Source organism: Quercus lobata, chromosome 11, assembly GCF_001633185.2.
Source record: "Quercus lobata isolate SW786 chromosome 11, ValleyOak3.0 Primary Assembly, whole genome shotgun sequence".
NCBI lineage: Eukaryota > Viridiplantae > Streptophyta > Magnoliopsida > Fagales > Fagaceae > Quercus > Quercus lobata.
The window spans coordinates 3,648,711-3,659,615 of record NC_044914.1 but is presented as its reverse complement, the minus strand read 5'-3'; the positions used below and the strand labels follow the sequence as shown (position 1 = coordinate 3,659,615).

Below are 10,905 nucleotides of genomic sequence, written 5' to 3'. Positions count from 1 at the left end.
GAGACAAAGAAAAGAGAAAGAAAGTGAGGGTAAAAATGGAAGCATCCTAGTCGAATGCAATTTGACACTGAACTCACTTCAGCATCAACAAAGTTAGAACAATAGGCTAAATGGAGCATCCACATTATATAACATGTTAGTGGATATAGCAAGCTCCATATATTCTATGCACTTTTTTTTCAAAAGAAAATACAAGTAGAGATATAGAGAGAAGGAGAGAATTTCACCATTAAACAAGTATTTCTAATCTTGAATCCATTAAAGTTTCAAATGAAAGATGCAAAGAACAATGGGCATTCTCATAAAACTACTGCTTCTGAACAGATAGAGTAAAAATGGAAGAATCCTTAATCAAATGCAATTTGACAATTTTGAAAGGCCTTGGGGAACTTCATTATCTCCTTGTGAATACGAAGCTTCAACTTTGAGTCTAGATCACTTTCAACATTGATTTTCATTGTCTTTTAAGACTTTTGTTTCCTTCAAGCTAGATTTGTGCAACAAGTTCCATCTCATACACTGAAAACCCTTTATAATGAATGGTTGTAAGGTGTGATGTTCAAGAACATCCAGTGGCTTCAAGCGATTGTCAAGTCCAAAACATTGAGACCTACATTAGTGTGTAAATTCAAAGTTAAGTGTTTGTAGCTCTGGATCTCGACAAAGCAATATTTGTAGGTTTTAGTTGGATCGATTGGTGCAAAGGATATTGGCTTGTAAAATTGCACAATGTAACAATTATCTCTAAACTTATCCTTCATGAAATTGATGAATCAACATTTGCTTATTTATGTTCTTTGTTTATGATGTATCAAGTTTAAATTATGACAGTTTTCTTGCAATTTAGGAATAAATTTGTCTTAACAAATTTTTTGATTACATGTTAAGTTAAAAGTAAAGATTGTACATATAAAAGCATATGTCCCTGTGTACCATTCACAATAATCCTACAAGCACGGTAACTAGTGCTTGAAAGGAAAATTGGACAAAAATTCCGGCACTGCACCACAACCACTTTGTAAGACATCCCCTATCATACATTGTTCAAGAAACTCAACAAGCAATGATTCAAAATGAGAAACGCGTTCACAATATTTTCACAACACTTTTACAACAAATCCTAGGTAGCAAGTTATTACTTATTATGACTCTACTACTGAAATTACTTTTTTGCCACTAATAATAGCAAGTAACAACCTACCATCTAGGATTTATTGTAAAGGTGTTATAAAAATATTGTAGATATAGCATTTTTAATTCAAAATATAGCTTTCATATTTTCTGTTCAAGATAATGTTATAATTCCCTAGTTACCTTGTTTGAGAGAATGTTATAATTCATGTTCATCCATAACATTGCATACTCAAAATCGATAGTATCCACGAATTATGGACAATGCACTACAACCAGTACTTCATAGGACATATACCCTGTCTTACATTGTTCAAGAAAATCAACAAACAAAAATTCAAAATGGAAATTACATAATTCCTATTCAAGATATATAGTGTTATATTTCCCTGGATTATATTGTATAAGACTACTATAATAAAAGTTCATCCATAACATTGCATACTTAAAATGGATAGTATCCATGATTAACCATAAAACCATCACAAAACAACAAGTCATTGTCACTACATTACAATGTAACTGACATTGCATACACAAAATGGATAGTATTTTAGCCATTTTGTCTACCACTACTATGTACTAAAATTCTGCCTAGATCTAGTTCTACATCCCCGATTTGCTGCAATCACCATCTCTAGTGAAATTCCAGGCTTGCTTCTAGCCTGTGGTTGTGGATCTGAATGTGGCTATTGTGGCTTCCAGCATGTGTTTGTGGTTGTTTTAGCCTGTAACATATAGTGGTAGCAATTTATGTTTGCGTGTCGAGTTGAGCTGTGAGTATTATGTTATGTTATATGCTGTTATTAGAATTAATATTGGGATATAGGGTTATTGATGTCATTGCAACTTTTTTTTTTTTTTTTCAAACATGTGACTCTGTTAAAAGGTTCAAACTTTACATCATTACCCTTACTCCAAAGAACATTGGGCAAATATTTTTAATCAGTGCAGTTCTAGTTTTTGTAATTTATTATATAAAATTATGTCAAAGCTAATAATGGTAAGGTTGAGGCCCATTCTTTAGAAGAAAATCTCTCCTGATTAGGCTAGGTTTGTTCTTTGTAGGTAGATAGCAAAGAACCATTTATCAGCCAAAAAAAAGAAGCAGAAGAAGATAGCAAAGAATGATGTTATAGTTCAACTGTTCAAGAGATTGTACATATTTTTAAAAACAATAAGTTGATCGAGGATGGGCTTATTATTGAGCATTGTATTTACATAGTTGGGTTGGTTAATGAACTTATTAATGACAACCTTTGTGGTAGAATCTAGGCAGTGCACTTCCCTTTGTCATCATAAGGAAGAGGATTTTGCTATGCACTCCTGACTTCCCTGTGTTTAGGAAGTCAAACGCTCCATCTTTGATCCTTTGACTTTGATGAAAGGCACGTTGGATGGAATGACATTCTGAAGTATCATGATGGATGTATTGATGGAACTAAAAAAAACATAAAAGGGTGCTTCTTATTTTCCTTGGTCAACTCCTTGCTAATTAACAGTAGGGAGTTTAAGAATTCCACATCTGCTATCCACCTAGCAATTTTGTAAGGTGCAAGGAGGATATTCTTCACATTTCTTGTCCTTGCCTCTTTTTCTTTTTTCTTTTTGACAAATTGCTAATTACAAAGTATTCTTCTTATCAGTCATACGACTTTTTTAGTTGGCTTCACAAACACTTCTTGCTTTTTGGAGAAGTTGGGCAAACTGAGTGATATCAAGATTTTCCAGAAGCCCTTAAACATCTGGTTTATCCTTGCAAATTTCAACCAACTCATGTTCTTCCTACTTTGCGTTACTGACATTCAAGGTGGTTTCCCAAAAACGACGTATGCCCATTTTTTTTTGCTTATTATTGTGCAAGCTAATGCCTAATTAATGGCAATGATTTTCTCGTCTCCATGGAAGTACTTATTGCAAAAGCTTCCGACTATGTGGTCCCACATTCTCATGGATCTTGGCTGGAGCATCATGTACCAAGTATAACTTAAAGTTGCCAACATGTAGCCACAATATTGCATCCAAGAACTACTTGCAAGCAGCTGCCCCAAACGAGCTTACATTTGTTTGGCTCCAGGCTGGGCCAACTGCTTTGTGAAGCTCATCTCCTCTGGCATGGGAAAATTGCGGCTTTTAATTGCATTTGTACCAAGACATGTGGTGTTGTTTTACTTTTAATTTGGCCTTGGTGCGATGATAGTTACATGACATGCAAATGACATATTAACTGTCAACACGATTTCAGTTAAAGTTGTAAGAAAAAAAAAATACAATTTCATAATTATAATTAAAATTTTGTTTTTAAAACACAAGTTCAAAGTGTAAATGAGAAAATATAATAAAGAGTGTGTAACATGATTTATCATTTGAAAAATGTTAGTGTAATAAAAAATATTACAATTTTTATCACAATTTATCGCATGACAAGTTATGAGTGGTGAAAATATAGATCTTATAAATCTATTATTTTTCTCTCCATTATTTCCAACTCACCACGTGACACTAGTATTTCTTTGTTTGTTTTGAGCCCTCACAATTGAAAAGCCAATAATTGAGGTCTGAATCTTGTTGTGTTCCGTGGTGTCAAGAGGACTGGGAAGTGTTTCTACAGTGTTTAGTCTTTAAAAATAAGAAATAAGTCTTTTTTTTTCTTTTTCTTTTTGAGAAAAAGAAATAAGTCTTGGTCCAACAGTATTTTCCAACGAGATCCAAGTGGGGCCCTAATTAACCTCCAAGGATTGATTTTTATAAAGTAGGTCTAAAGAATTACGCGTTAGCAAACTTTCCAGTCTATACTCTATAATATAAATAGTACTTTTTAATTGGTTGCTCCGAACCACAAGCTGCCTTAAATTCCCACCCACTACGTACGTATGCGCTTCCTCAAAAGTGGGATCTAGGTCGTTGTCAAGAGTTTCACTTTGATTGAAATGATTAAAAACTTAAAACGCGTAAACAGGTGAGACCAGCTGAAACTGAAAAATGAAACCGTTGAAATTGAATTTTTTTTTTATTGATAGTGCTGTAAATAAAATTAAAAATTAACTAAAATAATATAGTAAAATTTATGGATAATATAAAAAAATATAATGAGACTTATAAATAATAGTAAAAAAAGTTATATTTTTCAGTTAATATCAAACGCAACTTAGGGTCTATTTAAATACCGTTTCTTTGTTAAAAATTGAAAATTTATTGTTGAAAACACTGTAACAAAATAATTTTTAAATATGTGAATAGTACTGTGAGACCTAAATTTACCTAAAAATCTACGTTTTGCTGAGTTTTGTGGTCCATAAACAATGCCTTGAGATCTACCATTTTTTAGCAAAACGCACAAAATTTTCATCCCAACACTTCGCAAATGCACACTTAAGAGCTTCAATCATAAGCTTCAATTATATTTCCAAAACAAATAGTCTCTCCTATGGCTATCAAAATAAAGTTGGGTGAATCTTGTGTACAATGCCTCTTTGCTCTAAACATGTGTCTAATTTTGAACCAGCCATATCTGATAAAGTTATCTTTGTAATAGAGTTTTGTTAATGGATGCTCTTTAGTCAATTGTTAATAAATTATTTTAGGGAAGTTTTGACACCACTTTAATGAAAAATATAAAAAATTGTCAAAACAATTAATTATTTTTTCTTTTCACATAAAAAATTTCTTATAAATATAGTTCCTAAACTTAGAGCACTAGCATTAGGGGACGTAAACACCCCCGATTGCTAGTTTACAACAAAAACAATTAAAAACATGCTTCATTGGGTTGGTAGATGTAAAAAATTATACCATTTGCGAATAGTAAATTCCTACATATAGACAACCCACTATTCACGGTTGTAAACTTAAAAATCTAATATTTTATTCTCTCTCTCCCTTTCTTCTCTGACTCTCCCTCTTCTCTGTCTATCTCTCTATTTCTCTGTCTCTTCCTTTTCTCTTAATATATTTTTCTCTCTCTCTTCACTTGCATGTTTTTGGTTGGGTTGAATTGGTGCTTATTGGGTTTAAAGTATTGGGTTGGTTCAATGGTTGCTAGGTTCGGATTGGTGGTGGTCGTTTGGGTGTTGGTTAGGCTTAATTCCGGTATTGAAGTTGAATCGGTGGCTGGGTTTCAAAGGTGGGTTGAATTGGCGTGTGTTATTGAATCAGCGTCGTGGGTTGAATCGGCGTAGGTTTGAATCGGCATGGGTTTGAATCGGCGTGGGTTGTTGAATCGGTGGTGGGTTTTTGAATTGGTTTCGGTGGCTGGAGCTTGTTTGAATCGGTGAGAATGGTGGAGCCATGGAGAACAGATTGGTGGTTGTGTTTTGCGTGGGTTTAAGTTGTTGAGTTTTGCGTTTTGAATCGGTGTGGATTTCAATTGTTGCGTTTGAATCGGTGGCTGGAGCTTGTTTAAATTGGTGTGGAGAGTGGTGGAGCTGCGGATATCAGATTGGGTGGTTGCGTTTTGCGTGGGTTTCAGTTGTTGCTGTTGATACCCATTTTCGCAACACATTTCGTACAAGCCCGATTCAAGCAAGCCCGACTTTCTTGTGAACTCAATTCATGTATTATATTATATTTTATTCTTTTAAGCATGGCCCAAGTCCATACAACTTATGGGGAAATTGAAGAAGTGTGGTTTGGAGGGTATGAGTCGGTTCCTTTCGGACCTTTTGCATGAGCCCAGTCCATGCGTGCCATCAAATGGGTAAGGGACACTGGTAGCACCTTAGGCTCATGGAGGAGGTCTTGTATCCAAAATTTCCACCCCAAAACAACTTTTATGCTCTGGGTGACTGTGGCCCAAAGTTTCTGTCCGAACCCTTTTTTTCCTTTAAAAATGGTTGGCTTTCATTGGCCAACTTTAACTGCTAGCTCTCATCTAGTTAAGCCTTCCAATGGTCTGAAACAACTGAAAATGAGGAGCCAATGAGGGTTTAGTCAAGCATTTCCCTTAATGATGATAAAAGTAATCCTTCCTTTTATCCAAACAAAAGCAAACTTGAAAATTACTACTTGCTTAACACCTTGGGATCCAAAGCCTTTTTTATTGACCAAAAACTAGTCACTTAGAGCACCGCAAACTCAATATAAATTAGACAATTAGATTCAAAACCATGGGGAGCAACACCCAAGCTTAAGACAAGAGTCTTTCTTCAACTAAAAAACAACCAAGCCACGTTCTACCTAAGGACCTGAAACTTTAGAGCAAAAACTCATTTAGCCAGCCAACAATCTCACAATTCCGAAGCTTGGGGGTGGAAATATGGGTATAGGGGAACCTTCCCTCTCTTCCTCATGAGCTCCCTCAATTTCCACTTCTGTGTGACTGTGGGTCGGAGTTTCAGACCTGTTAAACCACATTTTCCCTATAGACCTGAAACTTCAGAGCAAAAACCCACTGAACCAAGAGACATTTTCACAATTCTGAACTTTAGGGATGGAAATATGGGTACAGGGGAACCTTCCCTCTCTTCCTCACGACCTTCCTCAATTTATTCTTCTGTGTGACTATGGGTCGAAGTTTCAGACCTGTTATATTTTTATGCGCTTTTTTGCATTTTCATTATTAGCATTTTGATTTTCTCTTGTCAAAGCACCATTAGCCTTTTGTTCATTATACATTTGGAATTTTGGGCTTGATTCTCCACAAATAAACACTTCTGAAGAACCCAAGGGGAGGTTTGGGCCTTTCTCACATTTTTGGCCCTTGTCGTAAAAACGTCCCCGACAGTTGCATTTTGCGTTTTGAACCATGTGGGTTTTAGTGTTGTGTTTTGCATAGAGATAAGAGGGGTAGAGATCCACATAGCGGAAAGTAGTGGAGCTTATAAGCCTTGACCATGGAGATTCGGCCATGAAAGAAAGAGAGAGCTACTGTGGTTGAGAAAGAGAGATAAATGACACGGGAGAGGATAGAGGGTAGATAGTTTTATGTTTATTTTTATTATTTAGTTTATATTATTTTATTAGGTTGTATTTTTTTTTTAGAGAGAGAAAAAAAAAAAAAAAAGGACTCGTGTGTGGCAGTCATTGTCCCACACCCCACGGTACAGTTGGGTAAGCCCATGGGTACCACCAGCTCGAAGTGGAGCTCAGAAACTTCGAACCCACATACACCCCAGGCTCTATTAGTTTCTGGGATTTCCAGAAATTGTAATTACAGTCCTCGTGAGAACTTGAATCTGGGATGTGGTGAAAGTCTCAGCAGTCACTTACCTGTTGTACCACACCCGCTAGTGGTATTTTATTAGGTTGTATTTAAAAATAGAAACTAGGATGTTGGGTATGTAATAAAATGAGATGGTAAAATAGATAAAGTAGTTTGTTAGGATACAAAATCGATTTTTTTTTTTTTTTTTTTTTTTTTTGGTGCATCGCCAAATCCTAATGCTCTAATGCGTTGGCATTTGTAAATATTTTCCTAAATAATAATATGCGTATAAGTTACTTCTCTATCAAAGTAACCGTATGCATACCATTTCATTCTTACTCAAAACGTGTCTAGTTCTAATCGGTCACCTACTCAAAACATGTCAAGTTCTAATTGGTCACCAACCACTGACCAAATACTTTTTCAAGTCTCAACAACAAAAATAAAATTCCTTTATCCTATTTTGGCATTTCACTTTAATTATACCGTGTCTAAATTCAAATATATGAATAACTATAGTTGATGAAGCCAAGATCACACTCTATAGTCTATACATTTTGGAACCTAAAGCAATAAATTTCGATAATTTTTTATATTTAAATATTAATTTTTATATTTATCTTGTTTAAAGATTGTTCTTCTTGTTTTTTTAGATACAAAATTGCTAACATAGTTTTGTATTTATATTTAATTAAATCTCCTTAACAAGTAGTTAGGAAAAATTGATTTCAATGTTTATTTAACATTTTTTTTAACAAACTCATAACAAATTTTTTTTTTTTTGGAAATAATTTAGGCATTCAATTCTGTTGAATTTCCATTGTTCAATTTATATTTTGGGTGCCTTCTGGAAGATTGGGAAATAATGCAAAACTCAAATATGTTTTTTCTTTTAAAAGACTAGCTAGCATTTTACAATTTTGGGATTTTTTTTTTTTTTTTTTTTATAAGTACAATTTGGGGCTAAGGCCTAGGACTCTTTGGCCTAGAACTTGAGCTAGCACTGGGTGAAGCATAAAGTGAAATACAAAGTGTAGGGTAGATAAGAGTACAACAATTTAACAAGAAGGTCTATATCGTAAGCTATTAATGGTAAGTACAAAGTGATGTCAACTGTAAATATAGATGAAAACCACTAATAACTTGCAACTTATGGGTTTTTTTTTTTTTTGATGAATATCGTTAACATGGTAGCACTACTCTTTATACAAAAATTATTACAGTAGTTATTGATTGGTTTTTATTGGTAGTCACAAATCTATCACTAATATCACTTTATCATCTATCATTCATATGTAACATTTTACTAAATAAATAATTAAATAATAAATATGTCATTTATATTTGAGACATGTGTGAAATATTTTCTGCACATATTATTATTATCTATATATATATATATAAAACTGAAGCCTTTGGAGCTTCCACAATTTTTCACGTCATCACTACTTTCTTTTTCTTTTTCTTTTTATTTTAGATTCTTTTTATTTTTGGTTTTATATCTTATCAAGTATTACAATAGTATAGTTTAAATAAAACTCTATTAGATATATGTTTTAAAAACTTGAAAATTCTATTTCAACTAAAATTCTATAACAAAAATTTTCACAAATTTAAACTTCTGCCAAGGTCGAAACCCTTCATACTCACTCAAATTTTCACAAAGAAAACACACATATCAAATTGAAGCCATAGTAGGAAGCAAGTTGATTCTTCAACGAGAACAAATCCTGTAGTACAAAGGCCATCTAATCGCTTTTAGTTTTGAACTCGATTGTCTTATTAACAACAAAGTCTATGAATTGCAGTGATGGACAGTCGTCCACAAATAACATCCATGCAAGGGCTTGATGTTCTTCTTAATTATCTCATATAATTCTAGGAATTATTTTATTTAATATTTTTTGGAATTAATATATTTAGATGGTTGGCATAGCAGACAACATAAAAACAATTTTTTGTCATTTATGTTGCCTTCTGCATAACCCTAAATTAATGTTGAAAGGTTGTGTTTTACAACCATCTGATTTTGGTAACCAAACCCTGCACCTATGATTGTTTATGATTATTTTTGTTCATTGTTTGTAGTTTAAACCCATTAAAACTTATTGCTTGATGGTATTTCATGGTTTTTTTTTTCCCCTTTACTTTTTCTTTCAAGGTTGCTAGGAACACAACCTAACATGTGATTTTTTTTTTATTGTTTAAAGTTTAGACCCATTAAAATTTAAAACTTATTACTTTATAGGTTCAAGTACTTTTTTCTTCTTCTTATTTTTCTCTTTTGAATAGTCATATATTTTTGGCATTTTGGAAGTTTTCACATTTGAATTTTTGTGTTAGTTTTTGCAATATTTGAACATGTTTAGCAGGTTTCAACAACTATACCACGTATTATTCTTTTGAAGGTAATCAATTTTTCTTTTATGTTTCTCTATTATAAAATCCTATATATATATATATATATATATATTTTTGTTTCAATAATTTATAGGATGTAAATCTTATGATTCCTTAATATTTTTTGGCCTTTTGGAAGTTTTAACATTTGACTTTTTGAGTTATATTTTTGTAATATCTAAAACTATCTGGAAAATTTCAATGATTATAACCATGAATTATTATTTTGAGTGTAACAAATTTTTCTCTTATATTTCTCTGTTGTGTAGTCGCACACACATATATATTTTTATAATTTTTAAGCTCTTAATCTTTTGATTCTTTTCAATAGTTATAGGTTTATAGTCATGAACTATTCTTTAATATTTTTCATAAGTCATTGCACGTTCAAACAATGACTTCTTTATCAAATTGTAACACAAATTGAAGTTATACAAGAGCAATTCATGCAATAATGTAGTTTCTTAATCAATTTAAAATTTTATAAAATCATTTTAGTTTACCACATAAATAGATAGGTTCCCGTGCACAGCACGGGTTAGCGACTAGTTATTATTATTATTATTGGATACAGTGCACTTATTGATTTATAAACCATGCCAACTAACAAAATTAAGCCATTAATGTGTGATTGATTTGTGCAGATTCTCCCTCCAAACGGTATAAAACCACACACTATAAGACAAGAATCTCATCGATTTGTGGAAGAGAAATACAAAAACACAAAAGAAACCCTAAAATCTCTTTCTTCTTGTGTATCTCCAATGGCTAGTAGAAGCTCGAACCGTAGTAGTTCTCTGGGGACAACAAACGAAGTTGAGAAGATCTTCAACAAGTTTGACAAGAACGGAGACGGGAAGATCTCGCACGATGAGTTGAACGACGTCCTCCGTGCATTAGGGTCTCAAACGACATCGGATGAGGTGAGTTGCATAATGTCATAGATTGACAAGGACGGTGATGGCTTCATAAGCCTTGGCGAGTTCGCTAAGTTTTATATGAATGGATCGACAACACCTGAGTCATCGACCAAGGAGCTTCATGAAGCGTTTGATTTGTATGATCTCGACAAGAATGGATTGATCTCTGCGAATGAACTTCAAGAGGTGCTGAGGCGGTTGGGTGAGAAGTGTACGCTTGTTGAGTGTTCGAAGATGATTAGCTCGTTTGATACTGATGGTGATGGACATGTTAATTTCGAGGAGTTCAAGAACATGATGAAACAAGGTTAG

The 10,905-nt window shown here is 33.4% G+C and overlaps 1 pseudogene; it reads left to right on the top strand.

The window, feature by feature from the left end:
- Positions 1–10,437: 10,437 nt before the first annotated feature.
- On the top strand, positions 10,438–10,905 carry LOC115967724 (annotated as a pseudogene).